This window comes from Platalea leucorodia (assembly GCF_965183815.1).
Source record: "Platalea leucorodia genome assembly, chromosome: 7".
Taxonomy (NCBI): domain Eukaryota; kingdom Metazoa; phylum Chordata; class Aves; order Pelecaniformes; family Threskiornithidae; genus Platalea; species Platalea leucorodia.
Genome location: NC_138829.1, coordinates 39,436,535 through 39,456,643, shown reverse-complemented (window position 1 = coordinate 39,456,643; position 20,109 = coordinate 39,436,535). Strand labels below are relative to the sequence as shown.

General features: G+C 47.4%; 1 protein-coding gene across 29 annotated transcripts in view; it reads right to left on the bottom strand.

Annotated features, from left to right (window-relative positions):
• Positions 1-12,138: 12,138 nt before the first annotated feature.
• EXD2 (exonuclease 3'-5' domain containing 2) overlaps positions 12,139-20,109 on the bottom strand; it is a 31,608-nt gene continuing 23,637 nt past the window's right edge. For 9 of the 29 annotated variants that reach the window (XR_014228803.1, XR_014228808.1, XR_014228809.1 and 6 more), the window contains 2 exons: positions 17,274-19,442; positions 14,017-16,644 (listed from right to left, as the gene is read on the bottom strand). The gene's annotated coding sequence lies outside the window, so the exon portion shown is untranslated. The other 20 variants (XR_014228795.1, XR_014228796.1, XR_014228800.1 and 17 more) reach the window with 13 other exon arrangements.

Below are 20,109 nucleotides of genomic sequence, written 5' to 3'. Positions count from 1 at the left end.
TCCCATTTCACCACTTTCAATCATCCTGATGGTGATCCCCACTCCACAAGCATCTCAGCCTCAGCCAAGACACTTAACAGTTGAGAAGTCCCCTGCAAGGTCAGCCCAGCATCTCCCCTTTTCTGCTCAGAAGAAATCCAGCTCCCTGACTCTTCAGATTCTCCAGGGACAACATCATTTTGAGCGCTCTTCCCTTTCCAGAGCGGATACTACTTTCTGGGCAAAAGACACCTCACACTTTATTCCAGAGGGCTCTTCCCGTATTTTTCACAGCATTACCACTTCACTTTTGCAAGCACAGTCTAACATTTGCCATCTGCTAATAAATCCCAGCACCTTGTCCATACTACAGTACAGACTCACACTCTTAGGGCTGGCCTCAAGCCTCCCCCTGCCTGGAGCAGCCATCAGCCTCTGTGCTAAGCAGGTGCAAAGCACTGCCAGGTGAGCAAGGGAGCAGAGTAATCCAGTCCCGCTCTGTTTCAGAGCTGCAGTCGCTGCCCAGGGGAATGTGCCAGCAGAGAGCTCGGGCTGTGTTGGCACTTAACCTCTGTGCATGCATGCATGCAGGGAGCCGTGCAGGGCAGGGCAGCACTGCCCGCGGCAGGGTTCAAAAGCAGGCAGCTGCCTGCACCCAGCTGGCCCTCATCTCTGGAAGCACCTTGCACACAAGCCTTGAAAGCTGCCTGCGTGCCTGTGGGTGCTCCCAGTCACTAATGAGCTTGTGCTCCTGGAGCTCTTGAGCTCTGAGCAGCACTTTCCCATGCCCGCAAAGCACGCTGCCGAGCCCTCTTTGCTATTCTGCCCCCATCACATCCTGTTATTCCCAGAGCATTGCCGGTAGTTCAGAAAACAGCACAGAAAAACCAAAAACTCAGAGTTTACTTGTACTACCTGGGTAACGTGACACACTGACAACTTACACAAGTGACAGGGACCCTCCTGTACAGAATGACTACTTTCCTTCATTAAATCAATTCATTAATTACAAGGAAAACACAACCCAGATAATTTAACCCTTTCATTTGAAGATCCCAAATCCCTTTCACTGGATGGCCTGTAGGTAAGCGTCAGAAACAAGCAGAGAGCTCTGTAGGCAAGCTTCAGCAGAGCCCCAAACACAAGTCAGCTCTGACATAGGAAAGACAAGCTGAAGTTCAAGGGATCTTTCTCCTAGGAGAAAGTCGCTGTTACTCCTCTCTCCCTCCAGGAGTCAGCCCCGGAGCACACAGCTTGTTCCTGCAGAAACGCAGCCAGAGCATGGGATAGCGAAGCTCTGCTCCAGCCCACGACCCCAGCAAAAGCACCGAGTTCCCCACCCTCAGAGCTGCTGGCTGAGCAGCTCACGCTTGCCCACGGGTACCCAATTCAGCACAGATAAGCCAGATTTGCAGAGACCCGTTATTTACATTGCTTAAGCTTTGGGACCTGTTTGAGCCGGAAAGGGTTAGGGACTAGAGCTGGCTGTCCTGGGGGAGACAGGACCTTGGGCACAGCTCCAGCAGAAAAGACATGTACTTTTACAGCAGCAGGCTTCCACATGCTTTGAAAGTATCTGCACAGCAATGTTTCATCTTCAGGGCCCAAATACCTCGCTGCAGGATGACTAGCTCCCAGGTCCAAGCTATTCATACCCAAGGTCCTGTGTTCCACAGCCAGAATTTGCAATGATTTCACCTCTGACTGCAGAGCTTTGCTCCAGAATCTCATCTTTCTTTTAAAAGAGTACATTTCCAGCCATATGTATCTACAGGGATCTCTGACAATATAAATTGTTCAAATATAACTATACTGTGAGCTGCAACGTTGCATACAGATATTAGAGCCAGCTTCATCAGAGATAAGAATACCAGAAGCAGTCTGGCACGGAGATCTCTACCTCAACACAACCTGCAACGTAGACGTACAATGAATATTAACAGTGATAATACTCCACTGCTGATCTTCGCGAAAGCATCAGCTAATTCAATAATGCCCTAAGAAAAGTGACCTGAGAAACATAATATAATAAACTAAACAAATCAAGATTATACAAACCTCACAGCAAAATTATGGGGTCTTACCACCACATTTGTTCTTTTTCAGTTTCCTCTATAGCTGTTACTTCCATGTTAGAGATGTTAAGTCTTTTCTTATTTTGTGACCAACTTTGTGCAGTAGAATAATATAAGGGACCCCTTGACAATCCAGGTGGCTGATTCTTTAACATGAGCACAGGCTAAGTACTTGGTGAGTAATCTAGATACAGAAAGGGGAGAGAGGAATATGACCAGCAACATGGAGGAAATTTATGTAGGAGATTAAGACCTTTATTTATAATCACCAAGGCCCTAATCAGCATCATCTTCAATGGAAAGAGATCTCCTAGGACCATGAACACAAAAAAGTGCTCTCAAGAAGCCAGTTTTGTGTCTGAGCAACAACATCTAGGAGAGCAGATCTGGTGTCCCACATTGCCCCAATAAAATTGAGAAGATCTTTGTTTCAGGGGAAGAAAAGACAAGCATCATCGAGATTTGTCTTTAGAAAAAGTGAAGTGTGGCTGCTTTATCATTATGGTGAGACAAAGTGCATGTTTTTGTAGTCATCTGACATAAAGTGTAGCTGAGCTTTCAACTGTGAAACATCTGGAGAACGCCAGAAGGTTTTTCTTAGCACTACTCTGATCTGAGAAATCAGGTCTGCTATATTTGTGGCCTCTAGGCATGGAAGTGCCACCTGAAACATGAACATAAGGTCTGTCTATTCTCTGAAAACTTTGGCTAAGAACATTTACAGAAAATTAGTATTTGGGTTCAGGGGCTAGAGCCGGTCATGGGGTGATGGGATGCACAGCTGTACCCTTGCCAGACAGAGGCTTCATTTTTTTAGGCTGGCAGGAGACATTTCCCTGCCTGGGAGCTTCCATTAGCAGTCACTGTGGCAGCAAGGAGAGCAGTCAACTGGGAGAAGCAAGAGTGGCATGTTATCCTGCTGGGACAAGAGGACTTGCTCAGGGAGAGGCTGCTCTGCTTGCCCACAGCTGGCTGGGAGCTGAGCTCCACCTTGCATGAAAGTAATGTGCACCCAGCTGGCTCCTGCCTGCTCGTGGCATGTGCTATGGACTGAAGATCCAGAAAGTCATGTATTTTAAAGCCACAAGAGGCAAGGACATAAATACAGCTTAGCTCCCTATAGCCCTCCAGCTGCAACAGTTCCTTCTTTTAATTCCCACTCCAAATCCCATCCATACACACAACTGAGACAGCTCTGGTACTTTCCTTAGCTAAGCCTCAGTCATGGCTCCTAGCTAAGTTACACAAGGGAAGAGCAGCCTCGGTTCAGGGATTTTTCACAAGAGACCTCTCCTCAGAGAGCTCCTTCTGCACAGGCGGAGCAGGGCACCTGGGAGAAGGTGAGACATCTCAGGATGGTTTTCTCTGAACTTGCTGCCACCAAGGGACTCCTTCCTCCTCCTCCGGCCCATCCCTGGGCTGGACACTCGCCCTCCCTAATGAAGCTCCTGGTCTTTTCCCAAGCAGGATCTGCTTCCAGGTCAGGAATAGGTGGGTAGGAGTGGGTGAAAGCAATTTACCTATTGAAGGGAAAGGACTTGGAGCTCATCCCTGATTTCGATTCAGGAAAACTCCAGGAAAAGGAGGGAGAAGCGGAAATGTTTGTCCCAATGGGCAGAAAGAGCTGAAGTCCTTTCCCCATAATGGATGAAAGGCCCCTCTGATGACCATAGCATCTCACCATGATCTTCATCCAGATCTAAGTCATACCCCTGTAAACCTCCAGACATGTCTACCCATACTATAATGCCAAGGTGGCAAAGTGTGTGCCACCGTCCTTCACCACGTGGTTGTTGAAAACAAAAAAAGAAAAATGTTATCTGCATTACTCATCTACATTGGCCAAATTCCTAAACTGCCTGAAATACTCTCCTTGTCTGAAAAAGCTTTCTCATGCTGGTCAGAGGGCGTGGGTATGTGTGTGGGTTTCTGAAAATCCATGTTGCTGTGCCTCAGGTCATACATCACCCACCACATCCTTGGCCTCAGTCACCACTGGGAAACTCCAAGGTGTGCCAGAAGTCCAACAGCTTGTCTGGATCGTGCCCTGCCTAGAGCTGGATACTGCCCAGGCAGGCCCCAGCCCTTCACCACCAACGCCACAGGCACCGTAGAAAGCCCAGACAGACAAATCACTCCCCTGGGACAAGCTCCATCCTTAATTTATCCTGATCCCCAATCGGAATAGGCACAGGGAGCGGATGCCAGTTATTTCTGCATTTAAACAGAAGATAAGCTGCCTAGGGTGGCATATATGTTGATCAGGACAGAAATACCTTCTGGCCCATTGTTTCTGGCCAGCGTGCAAACAGTAAGGTGGTGGAGGGGAGTGACTCAGGGCCAAGTTAAGGCAAATAGCACATAGTTAACTGAGAACTAGGATTTCAGTTGCTTTAAATTGTACAGTTAAACATTGTCTTAAGTGCTATTTAAGGTCACTGTAACCTTAACGTTATTTTCATGAGCATGTTTCTTAATGAAAATGAGAGTATAGAGAAGAATTCCCAATAAGCTGTAATTAACAGTTCCACATTGCACTTGGGCTCTTCAAGTACAAAGAGAAAAACATCTCCTGAAAGGCAAACAGCAGCAAGATGAATCTCCTTTGACAGCATGGAGGAGCCAGGAAAGTCTTCAGAGATGGTTAGCCAGGATTCAGGACACCCCCTCTTCCCGCTGGGAGACGGTCCCATTAACCCTCTCCGAGCCAGGTAACCCACCTGCCTGCCACCACAAGACTAGGTGCAGCCTCAGTGAGAAGCAGAGTTATGGCAGAATCGAGCAGGAGCTATCAACAGCACCAAAAAATGCTCGCAATTCATGCAGCCATCATGCAATCTTTTAAAAGTGTAGAAACAGAATAAATATTTAAGTAGTAATAATTACATATTAATACAACTTATTAAATAGAAGATCCACTTATAATCAAGCTGATTCACTTTACGAGCCTGATATAAATTTTCACTTTCCCTCCTACCACTTTTCTTATCTCCTTTGCTCACCCCAAATCATTTGCTTCTCTTCCTTGCTGCATCTCTTCTAGGACATGGATTTATTTCCCACCTTTATGGTAAAGCATGCAGCACTTTCTCTGGTGCTCAGAATTAATTAACAATAAAATCTTTTTTATTACGATCTGACGACAATTTGCTCTCCTTTATTGGCAGCCCATCATAGCGCCAACTGTGACCTGAACTGCAATTTAATCCTCATAGAAAGTCAAAGCTTTTACAGCTCAATGTAGTTACCAGGTTAGTGCTCATAACAGTCCTCTTGGCTGCAAAGCAGAGGCAGCTTGAAATGTTCATCTGGCAAAATGATGAAACTCCTGTCTTCCACTACAGAGGAATTCCATGTGAAAACACAGAAATCTGGGAAATAACCTGTGAAAAACATCCTACCCAGTTTCTCACACATCCCGTAAAAGGGGCTTGCACCCTGCACAGCAGACTGGGTTTGAGTTGAATGCAATGAAAAATGCTTAACCTTCCTAAAAGTCACAGCAATGTGTTTATTTTTTAAGCTTTATCACTCAAAATAGCCTAGACAATTAATAGAAAACTTTCCAAAACATTCCAGCCCTGGCACTAAGCGTGAGAAACTCCAGGCCGACGGGAGCCCAGAAATAGGAGCCACAGATCTGTCAACTCCAGAGGCACTGCAGTGCCCCGGCAGTGAGGCTGATCCCCTAATCTCTGCCTGCTGGGACTAAGATCTGTCCCCAGGCAGGAACTGGAGAGTATAAAAAAGCCAGGGAAGATGTTGGAGTCCAGAGGACTTCAGGCATCCCTGTAATGTCAGGAGCAAGACCCAGGCAGATCAACACGATGCTAAAGATTTATCAGTTTCTACCTTTTCCATCTGCATTATGGTGGGACATCTTTACGCCCAGGGAGGTGGGAGAAGGGGACTTCAAGGACGGCAAGAATATTTCTTGAAATAGCTCTGGTGGAACTGCAACCAATAAAAACTGCTGACCTGCAGCAGGCCAGCAAGCAGTTATATCACCATTTCTGATTTAAGAATAATGTACACGGTCTGAGCCTGGCAGCGTCCCTTTCCATTGCGGTTGCTTTAAACAACAACCCGGGTATTGCTAAGCTTCCACAAACGCGCTGCAAGCTTATTTTGAAGCTCTTACAGAAATGGAGCTGCTGTCCTCTCATGACTTCATAAAGTCATCCAGCATGGGAACCCCTCACACTGGGACCATGCAGGTCCAGCTGTTTTGGATGAGAAACCCTCAGCAGTGACAGCTCTGCCTGGCAAGACTTGGCAATTAAATCCCTACACAACTCCAGCCCCAAAGCCTCTACCGGCAGTGGGACAGGTCAGCAGCCACGTGCGACATACCCACTCCTCCTCCCTCAGCCCTTATTCATTTGGTTGAGGTTTCAGTATTAACATTCAGTGTTTCTCTCCCACGTTGGGATTAAGCACTGAGGCAGCATGGGAGCACGAGAAAGCCGAGGGACCTGCGCCGTATTGCAATCCAGAATTAATGAAGCACAAAAAGTACGACAACAGTCGGGGTGGCAAGAGAAGCACTGGTGGGAAGCACCTCCCTGAAGGCAGCTGGGATCTCCGTGCAGGTACACATAACCTCCTTGGCAGCAGGCCTGACTTTGATGCTGCGAGGTGCTGGGCGCACTTGGCTCTGGCTGAAGGTGATGAGGGTTTGAGGGCATTTGCTTTGGGGAACTGAGTTCACATCATCCCTGTTCAGTATCTCTGCACTTGCAGGCCCTTTCCAGCCCCGAGTCCTGTAGCAGGCACACAGGCACCCCAATTTGCTGATCAGGTCCCACAGAATGAAAGGAGATTTGGAGGTGTAAGCCCAAGGGCAGAGTTTTCCTCCAAAGCTCACCAGTGCTGGTGCCAAGCTGACAGCCTGACCCCGAACATACCTGATGCCAGGGGCTACCTATTACAAAACATCCCAAAGGACTGCTAGAAAACATAGCATTTGGGACATAGTTAGCAAGAACATGTTACGCTTTACTGAGTAAAGTCAATTTTGCCCTATCCCCCTGTCTCTGGCAGCGGTCAGAAGAGGTGCTGTCTAGGCTCAGAAACCTGGCCCCTTCCTGCAGTCCGTGTCTCATATTCCCCGGGATACCTGCCCCTCTTGTATGGGATGCTGGAGCGTACAGTCCCACTATTCCCCATAGGATCTGTTTATGGCAACAGAGCCTATAAATTTACACAGTTGCCTTCTTAGCCTGTTAACAGCATCTGTTTCCACCACCTCCTGTGACAGCAAGGTCCAATGCTTCACTACTGACTGTGCAACAACGCTTTATCTTTTACCAGTTGAAAAACAATATCTCCTACGTGGTCCACCAAGTGTCCCCTGGTCCCAGAGCAGTGGGACTTGGTGCATGGCAGTTCTCCATCCACCCTACCCACTACCTCCATAATTTGTCCTCTCAGCCGGCCTTTCCCTTTCCCAAATGGAAGGGTCCCAGACTTTTTGTCTTTCCTTGAAAGGCAAGGTGCTTCATCATTAGGAAGCCATTTTTATAAAGTGCACTGTATAATAAAGAAATGTAATAGAGATTACATTTGTAATAGGGAAGGTCAGATTCATATTCTTCATATTCACATTTTAGGACAAACATTTCCCCCCCCCTAAAGATGAATGCCTTAGAAGCACTGAACAAAATGACTTCCACCACCTCTGCATAGAAGAGGGGATGGGAATTACAAAGTAAGAAATTTCACTGTTTAAAAAATGACCCCTCACTTTTGCTCATAATTGTCTCCAATACCTGAATGCGAGGCTTGGCAGTTGAAGAGCTGTCACCGTGGGAGCACAGCAGCCAGAAAAAGGAGTGAGAAATGGGAGAAACTGCTTAAGCCACTGTGAGTAGAAGCGGTACTCTTTCATTTGAACACTTACATGTCTGCGGAGATGCACATCGCTACAGCATTTTCAGATGCAGAAATACATCCCTGCATGCATATACGTGTGTGCACATGTGTTTCACGTGCTTAGATTATTAGTTTCAAGTCTAACTCAAGTTTGCAGCAGGCACTACTTTCTCTGACGCTGGCTGAAGACAAGGAAAATGTCTCCCATGGGAGCCAAGAGCCATCGCAAGCCTGACCGTTTCTGTTTGAAGGTCACAGTAAGATCAAAGAAATGTGCTATCTCTAGCAAATATATAACTACTTGCACATGTAATTCCTCTACAAATGCATCTGCTGCAACATACCTTTCTCTGCAGAGAGAGGATGAAAAAGCCTATGTGCAACAATTACAATCATATTGCTTAATAGCATACTGAAGAACACTTACAGGTTATTTTAGCGCAGTAAAAATCTATATAGACAAAAATAACCATATCGATAGGCCCAAGTTTTAAAGCCCCATATACAGCTGGCTGCAATCTCAGCCTGCAGATGGTTATGTTACCGTGCATCAGCATGATACTGGCCTTTCATGCTCCATAGCCTGGCTCTCCCCTGCTCCAAGCAGCCGTCTCAGCCAGGCAGGCTCTGTCCAAGCTCCAGCACAGGGCAAGCTCAGGCTCCACCATCACAGCACCTCAAACACACACTGGGCTCTCGCACACCACGTTCCTGCCCCAGCTGGGTGGCAGCAGCAGCCCCTGTACCCATGTGTCCAGGAATGGGAGGCAGATCTTCCCTAGCTGGCACCCCCAGGGCAGCTGAGGGCAGCAGGCCCAGAGCAAGGGGGGAAGGAGACACCAGGTTCCCTTTATCATCAGGTCCAGGGAGGAGCTCGCTGGGAGGACAGCTGTGGCAGGAGAGGAGAGCTGTGTCTCGTAGGGCTGTTTGGTCCCTGCCGAGCTCTGAAGGATGGGTTTGCTCTGACAGGTTTCCAGCCCTCAGGGACTTCTGCAACGCTCCCAAGATAATCCAGGATAAAACAGAGTTTAAATAGATTTTATCTATTTTATTTTTTATTTTATTTTATCTCTTCTGCTCTCCAAACATCACATCCTCATTCGTCTCTGAAGGCTGTCGTACAAGCAGCCTCATTGTGTTTGGGATTTGCTCTGTCCAAAGATGGGCGGCTGCTCCGACCTCAGTGATGGCAGCTGCGCCCTCCAAGCTCTGGCCCACCTGAAGCCACTCTCACCACCCCCCTGAAAGTCAGCTTTGAAGCCTAACTTAAAAACTCAGTTCCCACATTTGGGCTTTACAGCGTCTCCCAGGGCATTTCTTTCTCTTCTAGAGAGATCAAGCGAGATCAAGACCCAGATTTAAGATAGCTCGTTGTTCAAGAGCAAAGATCCAATGTCATTAGACTCTGCTCTGAGCAGTGGTGCCAAGGAAGAGCAACATTTCGTACCTCTCAGCTGGGGCAGAGTGTGCTGCAACTAATTATTTTCAAGGTATGGCCTGAGATTAAGCCCTTCCGGTATTTGCAAGGAAAAACCTGCTTCTTATTCTTACAGCATATAAATAATATTTGTCAAAAAGGAAAAATGGGAAGAGATGGAGAAAAAATGAAACATGGACATTTCCAGTGGATGGGAAAAGAGGCTTGTTCTGTTTCTCAGAAACTACCCTTGTAAATTGTCATTTTTGAGGTCCTTTACAACAAAAGCATCTGTAAATCAGAAAGCCAGCTGCTCTCCCCTCCTTTGTCAGCTCTTCTTTTTCTTGCTGAGGAGCTAGTACACTAAAGCTGGGCCTGCCAGGTATAAACTTACGAGGGCATTGCGGGGGTTTGGATTTGGGACTGAAGAGGGTATGGCTTTACTCAGTACAGAGGCAGCGGTCAGATGTGAAGGTAGAACTGAGATTTCAAAGAGTCGAAGCTTTCCTCCATGTGAGGGACGTGGAGAGATGGTCAAACCTGAGGTGTCGGCACCCGTGAGTCCCGCTGGTGTGGCACCTGCACCTTTCCCATGGACTTTAGCTCGCTGGAAAGAAGTTCATTCAGCAGTACCCAGGGGGGGTTATGGGTTTCATCCACAGGCAGACCTATCCCTATATTTTAGTCCACTCATCACACCCCATACACAAGTTTATTGTGAATCCTCTCAGGCCTGGCTCTTTACATGTCCAAAGGGATGGAAAATGCTTGCACAACGATGAGTCGCAGAAGGACTGTGCATTAGTGCAATACAACATGCAAGAGCCAGCTTGAAATACTAGGTTTCGCCCCTGCCCAGCCTCAGTCTCCTCAGTCTCTCTTTTCACTGAGGGAGATCAACCCTCAAATAGGCAAACGTTCCCTTTAATAACATATAAATAAATAAAAAGGATTTATTTAAAAGGATGCTGCCAGCCACATACAGGTGAAATCTCACTAACACAGGCAGGCCCCTGAGAGCAGCCAGGGGCTCCATCACCGTCGCCCGGTGCTCTGCCCTCCGGCGGGGGGAGCCCGCGTCCCCATGGTGGAGCAGGGGGAGCCCACGGCAAGGGGCAGAGGATCGCTTTGAGGGACAGGGGCAGCAGTTCTCAGCCCTGGCCCGGGCCAGGGTCCCTTCTCAGCAGCTCTCAGCCAGATCCTCTGCCAGGAGCATCCCAAAATGTTTTTTGTCTGTTCCAGTGGTGCTTCAGAAGATGGACCCTGCACGGGGCACCAAGAATTGCCCTGGCTTTAGCTGCCTGTCTCTGAGGACACATCACTGCAAATGGCCTACCAACTGGAAAACTGGAGCTGGAGGGACGGCGCGGGCAGGCTGGTCACAGCTGCCGGCCGCCCCTTATGCACAGCCAGCGACCTGCTCCAGCGTGGCCATGTCAGCTTCTGTGTGGCTGACTTTGTTCCTCCAGATCTGGGCTGAATGCCATTTTCCCCACAGCAGCTTAAACGATAATTTAAGTGAGTTCAAGCCTCTTGCTTTGAGCTATGTCTTAAATTGATTTGAAAGCATCAAATTAAACCAGCTTAAAGGCTGCCCCATGACTGACATGAGCACAGATTTGTGTGGCCACGATCTCACCACTGCCCTTGCAGCCTTAATGTTCACCTGAAACTGGAGGTGGCCTTCGCTGATCTGTGACCAGCTCACACAGTGATGAAGCACAAAATTGTATGGGACAAATCCATCTTGTGCATCCCCTGCAAAGCAGAGGTGAGACGCTGTCAGAAACACATGGGTTTTCTTCAGCAGGTTGTATGTGCACCAGACATGGGAGAGTAGTGAGGAAGAAGTGCTACATGACAAGGGAAGATGGACCAAGTTAAAAACAAACAGGTGGAGAAGGATGGAAGTTTGCAGAACAAGACGGAGGACAACAACCACACTCAGGAAAGGAAAGACCCCAATCCTTAATGGGCAAGAAGAAGCAAACACTCCACTTCTTCCCATCTCCCTCCTCCTGCCTTCTCCTCCTTCAGGTTCCTTATGGCACCTGGATCAAAAAAAAGAGCTAAAAATAAGCAATGTGAGAGCGTAATCAACAGCGAAGGAAGAGAAGCGTTTTCTGCTCGCTAGTGGAAAACTAGCCCTGTCATTAAATAACACAGGTCGACAGCCTTCTGTGATGTGAGGAAGTGGGAAATGAAAGGTCTGAGCTAGTAAAGCTGAGAATGACAAATGGGAATCACAATGAAAAATGTCTGACGGATCTGGAAGTTAAAGTCCAACCTCTCAGAGTCTCAGAGGGAGCCGCAAGGAGAGACCGCTCGGCAGAGGAGCAATTTTAAGGAATGTCTACAGAGGGATCTGGACAGGCTGGATCGATGGGCTGAGGACAATTGTGTGAGGTTCAACAAGGCCAAGTGCCGGGTCCTGCACTTGGGTCACAACAACCCCATGCAACACTACAGGCTTGGGGAAGAGTGGCTGGAGAGCTGTCTGGTGGAAAAGGACCTGGGGGTGTTGGTTGACAGCCGGCTGAACGTGAGCCAGCAGTGTGCTCAGGTGGCCAAGAGGGCCAATGGCATCCTGGCTTGTATCAGGAATGGTGTGGCCAGCAGGACCAGGGAGGTGATAGTGTCCCTGTACTCGGCACTGGTGAGGCCGCACCTCGAGTACTGGGTTCAGTTTTGGGACCCTCACTACAAGAAGGACATTGAGGTGCTGGAGCGTGTCCAGAGGAGGGCAACGAAGCTGGTGAAGGGTCTGGAGCACAAGTCTTATGAGGAGCGGCTGAGGGAGCTGGGGTTGTTTAGTCTGGAGAGAAGGAGTCTGAGGGGAGACCTTATTGCTCTCTACAAGTACCTGAAATGAGGCTGTAGCAAGGTGGGGGTCGGTCTCTTCTCCCAAGTAACAAGTGATAGGACAAGAGGAAACGGCCTCAAGTTGTGCCAGGAAAAGTTTATACTGGATATTAGGAAAAATTTCTTCACAGAGGGAGTGGTTAGGCATTGGAACAGGCTGCCCAGGCAAGCGGTACAATCGCAGTCCCTGGAAGTATTCAAAAAACATGTGGATGTGGTGCTTAGGGACATGGTTTAGAGGTGGACCAGGCCATTAGGTTAACAGGTTGGACTCGATGATCTCAGAGGTCCTTTCCAACCTTAACGATTCTATGATTCTATGAATTCCTCGGCCGCGCATCCCATGCATCGCAAGGAAAAGCCAGGAGGCTGTTCCTCTCACGGGCACGCTCAGCACTGCCCTGGCTGCTTCAGGACAAGCCTGCTGGAAAAAGAAAAGAGCATAATTACTGGAGAGAGTGAAATTAGGTGTATGGCAAGGAAGAAGAGGAAGAACAGAAGGTGGATTGCTCATGCTGCGGATGAGGCAGGACAAAACTGAAGGGCTGGTGAATCTGGGGTACTGTGGGAGAGGAATAAGGATGACGGAAGGTCTGGCTATTATCTGGGGTGCCATTAGCACAATATCCGTCTAAAAATGTAGTTGCTCTAAATCATCTGCAGCAGAAATGATTTGTGATGGCATCAGACCATTAGGTCATTGCCCATTCATCACGAACTGGGGCTCACCCAAATTTCCGTGCATAGTTAGGCCACCAGCCACTACAGTATAAATAACAATACTTGCAGTTCATTTTTGGCTCAGATGCATTTCTTTCACTAATAAAACACTGGAACCAGTGACCTGGCACTCCCTTCCATGGACTGAACTAAGGCAGACTCTGCACATCGATCCAGGTGCCCATTTTTTGCCCCTAGACTGAGCAGAAGTCAATAAATGTGCTATAGTTGGTCCACTGAGATTTAGAAGGGTTTGCAGGTACTTCTGATTTTGTGCCTCTGCTGATTTTGCCATTTCTTGACCTCAGCCCACGTGTCATGTTTGCCGTGGATTTATTGAAGTCAGGAGTTCACAGCTTCAACAGTGAGATTCAGAAGTTTATGCATGCCAGGGAGGTCAGAAATGAAGAAGCGGGACAGACAGACACACCTTAGGAAAAGCACTTTCCTCCCCTCTCTGAACAGCAATCGGCTGGAGCATTGAAAATCTTGTTCAGCAGCTTCGTCTCCTTAAAATGCCTCAGTCTCACTCTATTTTTGTGGCTTTTTTTTCCCCAAAACTATTTTGCTGCATTTGGGAACCATTTTTTCCAGCACTGTTACACCATTTCCAGCTAAGCTGTGCTTGAGGTACAACGCCCTGCCGCCACCCCGCCTGCTGAACATGAGCTCAGCTACTGGGGCACCATCGGCCCTTTCTAGGGATTTGAGATTTTAGAAATGACAAGAACAGACTTCCCCACGGGAGCCGTCTGGAGGAGCAGTGACACATTTCCTACATTTGTTGTCTGTGTTTTGGGTCTCCTTGACGTGAAATTAACAGGGAACAGGAGGAAAAGGTGAAACCATGAGGTCCGTAGTGACCGAGGTGAGAAGCGGAGGAGCTCCCTTCCCCAGGACTGCCTCTTGCTCCTTTGCTCCTGAAGCAGGCTGGCCCCTGGTGCTGTGGCAACCTCCCACCTCGGTTCAGCGGCACTCCAGGGCCCCGTTCCTCAGCAGGCTCCTTCGTACAAGTCTGCTGGGTCTCCTCAGCAGGAGTCGAGGCTGACAGCAGTGCACAAGCGCACCTAGCCACGAGCCTGAGGTAAGGACACACAGATTTAACGCCTTTTATTCTCTGTTGATGGAAAAAATGTCATTTATTCACTACATGTTTTCACTGTTAAAAGAAAGAGGAGCTTGTTGATACACAAGCAATACTGCTGTAATATACTGACAGCGTTAAACCAGTGCAGCTCCCTCAGGATGGACACAGCTGCTGGATTCAAGGTGTTTATAGCACTGCATTGCCAGGGGAATGAGCTGTAACCACATAACAGACCTTTGCACCCCCCTTGGCAGCATCAGATCAAATTTCTGTTAGATAAACAAAAAGACCATCCAAAAATCCACCCCCAATCGAAATAATAATTAACGGCATGTAAGCGAGGTCTAAATTTCTGGCCATCATTGCAGAGAAAGATGCAGCCAGAGGATCCCCTTCAGGTGGTCTGTAGCAGCTTAGAGAATGAGTCACTTGATGCATCGCAGTGGGCATTAATAGGCATAGCCAGTAAGGACCATTGACGCTGAAGTACTTCACCACTGAAGACACAGCCGTGGTGTTCCTCAAGCCTGAAGAGATGATATCTGCTCATGTCTCCTTGCCACTACGGTCCATGTCCCCAGCTTGCTCATCATCAAGTTACCTTACAAGGGCTTTGTTTGCACAGTGCAGCTGCAGATGGGCAAGCAGTTTCAGCAGAGGCAATAAGGACCACAAAAGCAACTTGAATTCCTTCTTTGTCCCCTCTGTGTCAAATCTGCAGGGCAGCAAGGCTAGCACATGCGTAGAGGGAGTCTCTATTCCTCTGCCACACGTTGTAATTGGGAAACCAGATTATGTATCTCTGATACTGTTGCCCTACATCTTTTTATATCACTCTCACCACAATCCACTGGCAAATATAGGAAGAAGGGTGGAGAAGCCTTTTTTTGCCTATCAAACCAGCACACCTAGAGCGCTGAAGTCTTTGGGGTTAAAATGCGCTTGTGTAGCTTCCCACAAGGTCTGCCTGAACACCAGCACTTCATTCCACAGATGCCCTTACTACATTTACCATTACTCCCTGCATCTCCCATCCTTAAAAGAAGCGAAGAGCCAGCTAGAGAATAGAGTACTTCAAAGATCAATCCATGTGAAGACTTTGAAGTTCTTCCTTGTAAAACGCTCTGTTAGCTAACCTACAATCCCTCTGCGCAGGAGCCTTTCAGCCAAGCAAACCGAAGCAGCGTTGGATCACTCAGGGTCTTTCTCCCCCCTCCTCAAACCCTAAATGCAGTTTGGGAATTTGTGTTGGTAGAAACTCGTGCAGCCACTTCAGCTGACGTTTTTCAGACAGCGAAATCATTAAGAGTCTACTCACTGCCTGGTGTTTAGAGAGGGGAGGTTGAAATTAAATCCTGCTGACCGTACAGCTCATCCCCAGCAAGGCAGGCACTGCCACATCTCTTGGTGATAGGAGACTTGCTAGAAAAATTCTGCCTAGCTCTCCTCAAACTACCACAAGAAATATCAATCAGTTTTCACCCTGGAAATACGAAGTGTGAAAAACACTTCAAAAAAAGAAGTAGAAAAACGCTATCTAGGGAGAACCAAACTCTCATTACTGACCACTAAGTTCAGAGAAATTATCCCGAACTAACTAGACTTTGGCTTCAGTCCAGCACAGCAACTCCTACATCCTCATCCTTGCCCTCATGGATCATTTGGGGTATTTTTTTTGCAGTGTGCCTAAAACACAGCACCCCAGGGCTTTTGGAATCCCCTTCAAGATGCTTGTGTTTTCCAGGCTTCCCCCTTCATCTTTGTTTGGAATATAAGTACAGCCCTGTAAAGACAGAAGTGAGAAAGTCATGCTGGTTTTACTGGCATGAATTTCCCATCTTGATTCCAGCACAATTTGTTTCCTTGTCCAGCAGCTCCATTTAACTTCCCAGGAGGGGAAAAAGAAGGAAAAAAAAAGAAACAAACAAAAACTCCCCCCAAAAAACTCACAGGTAGTTATAGAAAAATAAGGCTGGTGAGGTTACCGACTTCATCATCTTCCCTAAGTGAAGTTCTGAGTTTTAAAAAACGAGCGCTTATTTGGCAAGAGAAAGTTTGTTTAGGTCTGAAGGTCTGTTTTTGTATTTCTCCTCAAGGGAGCAGGGATTTTTGGAAAGCTACTAAGTTGCATTTAAAAACAAACGAACAAAAAAAAAAAAACCAAAACAAAAACCAACAAAACCAACACAACTCATTTGGCTCATGTGTCCTTTTTTTGAAGGATTTGACTTGAAGAGCAAAGCATGGTGATAACACAGAGTGCGAGGAGCGAAGGGGAGGGAACACGTGCCAAGGTCACCTCCTCAGCGGTAGCGATGGCAAGCTTCACAGCAGTGATATAAAACCATAAAACCTCCCTCTGATACAAGATACCACTCACAGCTACTTTTTAAGAGCTATAAAAATCCAGAGCAGGCACACATTAATTAAAGCAGTTCAGAGAGAAGCGCGGCGTGTCAGTCTTGGCAGCGGGTGACTGAAGGGCACGTAGCACGTATGGGAGCAGAATGCCCACGGACAGGGTTAGCTGAAATATTTCAGGTTTTATCACCTCCAGGTTTGTCAGTGGGCAGCACAGATGGTTTGCAGCTGGGGAGCCAGTCAACGTGCTTGTAAAGAAGCGATGTGACCTGTGTCATGAAGCAATGCGTACCATAAGGAAGTTTTTCTTTGTGACTAGCCCAAATCTTCGTTGAGATTTAAGTCCATAACCTCCTGTCCTAGCCAGACTAGAAAGCAGACCATGAAAATCCCCCTCCTCTGCACCACAATATTTTTCTTATTTATCTCCTTGTCCCTCAGCTCTTTGTTTCCCCTAAGCTAGGCAGACTCAGTTCTTCTGGGCTTTGCTCATATAAGCCACATTTCCACGCTGGTGTCCTCTGCAGAGCACAGGACTCACCTTCCAGGGTGGCAGGTCCTGAGCAAAAGAGGCAGTGAGGAGGACAAGGACCCATCCGGGCTTCCCTCAGCTCCTTTCCCTCCACAGTTATTGCAAGGCAGGCTGAGGTGGTTGGGGTTATTACCCAAGTGCAAGCCTGCTAGCTACGGCAATTTCTCTTCCTTGTCCCCTGCTGCAGCCCGTCACGAGAAATAAACTATGAACCCGCTGACTAGCCACAGCTGGTGGTGAAACACATCCAACTAAAGGATGATGGCTAGCAGGAAGCCCTTCTGGTTTTAACTGGTGATTATTCCAACGGAATGAAATAAAGATAATCCACTTTTTTAGCTCTTACATCTATCTACCTGTACTTACCCCACCTCCTGGTTTCTTTGTCCGAAGTTGCAGCAGGGCTTCCACCCTGCTGGTAACAAGAGCACCCTCCAATATTTCACTACACGCCGGAAACCTTGAAAGCAGCAGAGCAGATCTGAGGGCATGGAGCTAATGGGGCCAGAGCCCAGCTGCATCAAGAGTCCTAGTGCCCATTCACAAGGCAGAGGGAAAAAAAGAAGATACTTGGGTGATCTTGAGGGTCTAATACTCAGCACCATCTAGCGGTTGTCCCCTATGGCTATCGTGCACAGAACATGCTCTTGAAGGCAGTTTTCTCCCCCGTGACCAATTTGTCAAGAGACAGGCAGTCTAGTCTGTCATTTTCCAGGGCTCTGGAAGGATTTCTTAAGTTCTAATCTTACATCTTGGACTGACTCTTTTTCTATTGTGGGGAAAATATCTGTAAAATGGAGCTGATCTTTCAGACATCAGTACAGCGCTTTGAGATGTGCAGCTGAACAACATCTAGTATCACTACCCATTTATCACAGGAGAAGGAGAAGGGGAAAGAAGAGGGTGTAACGCTTTTAGAACATATGGAAAGCATTATCCGAATAGCAAAAATCTGACATAAATCTATATACACGTACTTATAGCTCAGCTTTGGACTCTCCATAGCCCTTGCTAGACAAGTAGGGATACCAATTTTTTATTCGCAGTGCATTGAAAGGATGTCCCACTCTGATTTTCACAACTTGCCACCAGCAGTCAGTCTCTCTGCTTTTCTTTACAGCTACAAGTCCTGGACAGAGTCAGGGCACAGAGGAAAAAAGGGGGAGCGATTGGCAGACCTCAGCTGATGCAAAGTACTGTTTGGCATTTTTCAAAGGACAATCAATTGGAAAGGACTTGCTGTTAATCAGTGGGAAACAGATACATGTCAGACCCCCACGGAGCACACTACAATGCGAAACAGCTTCTTAGAGCAGCATTTTTTTGTGGAGGGAGTTTGGACAGGCAGTTTTTCTCTTAAGCCTGAATTTCTGACAGCTGCCTAGTACTGTTTTCCCAGACTTGTCACACTTGTGCTGAGATATATAAATGTCTTCTCCTTTTTGCTCCTTAACCACTGCACAATCTTTCCATTTTTTAAGCAAAGAAAGATAGAAGCCATATTTTATATCATCTATAGCTGAAGCTGGAGTTTTTCCTGTACAGGGAAATCGTTTCTTGTTATCTGAAGATGACATCTCTATTTTACAATAAAAGCCTCCATCCTCTTTTTTTTTTTTTTCCAGTTCTCTTTACTCCCCCATCTTGGAAACTGAACTTATCCAATAGCTCACAAAGAAAAACAATAAAAGAAAGATGGTTTTGCTCTGTTTCCTGGCGACCAACACCACTAAGACCCCAGGTAGTATCACACTGGCTAATTCACGACAGAAACGAGCACTATCATAGGTAAGTGGGAAGAGAGGACGCAGCACTAACCTCGGTGCAGAAAATCCTTGACGCAGCTCTCTGCTGTTCATGATGGAACTCACAGTGGTAATCTGTTTTGAATATGGGAAATTATGTTCCATGCATGTTTATTTGGCTTTTTGTTGTTTTGTTTTTTTTTTTTTTTCCCCCCTTACTAAGCTTAATCATCTTGGCTCTCTTGCATTACCCTCTCTACCTGTAAAAGCATTTAACAAAACTCCCTTGATGCGGGGCTAATACAAGAGGGCACACTGTGGCTCCCTTAACTCACAGAGAAAGCTCAATGTCTTCTTTGCACTTACCTCAAACCGCCTCTCCCTTTTTCCAGAACATGTACCCCCGAGGGTGGGGAAAAGCCCGTATGCCAATAACACACCACTATGTAGAAATGAAAGGGCTTTAAAATGGCCCTTTTACTCCCAAAGAACATCAAGGGGATGACAGCTTCTGTCAGACTGTGGGAATGAAGAAGGCAGTATAGGTCTAGACTACTGTGGAGGCCTGAAGGAAGGAGGAGATCAAGGAGCAGCGATGGGAACCGACCTACTGGTTCAGACTGGCGGTGCCTCTACATCAGCACAGAGCACTGCACGCTGGCGAGGGCTCCTGGCGACGCCTCACTGCAGAGGCTCCCTCCGCATGTGAGAAAGGCCCAGCTCCTCAAAGGCAGTTAGGCCCAGGGCCAGAGCAATGAGGGACTTCTCAAGGTTAACCACATTGCCTTCACTGAAAAAAAAAAACCACCAAAACCACGTTACAGATAGTGCAGAGTTCAGATACTCCCTAGGGAGCCAGAGCAATAGAAATGCAACAGGAAGCTAGCTTCCCATCGCTGCCATTAGTGAATATCAAACAGAGCAAAATGCAAGAAGCCCACAGGGGTATGTTGTCTTCAGTCCTGTCAGTCGTGGATGTGACAGACTGTCAAAGGAGGGAAACCAAGGCACTCCAAATGCCAAGTCTGTCAGCAGCATAATTAACATGTCGTGTATGGTCTGCTCAGAAATGCAGCACTTAATGCACCTCCAACTGCCAGACTATCAAAAATGCTGCTCGACTGGTAATTCCTGCACCTTGCAATAGCGTCTAAGTTACTGCAAAGGCAAGAAAAAGGCAAACTGTAGTGTCTGGGAAGACAGAAATCAGTTTGCAGCCCATGGGGGAAGGCAAGCTAACCCACCACAGGGACTGCTGGTACTCCCGCTCCAGAAGAGTGTCTCTGGAAACATGTACCCAGTCGTACAGAAAAAACACATCCATTTCAAATGGGCAAAACACCCGAAACAAAAAGGATGGAGGCAAGTTCTGCAGGGAATTCATAAACCAAGACAGGTTTGCAGACCTCAGCAGCTGGGCCGTGCTCCCCACTAACCTGCAAGGACCAGTTTGAGGC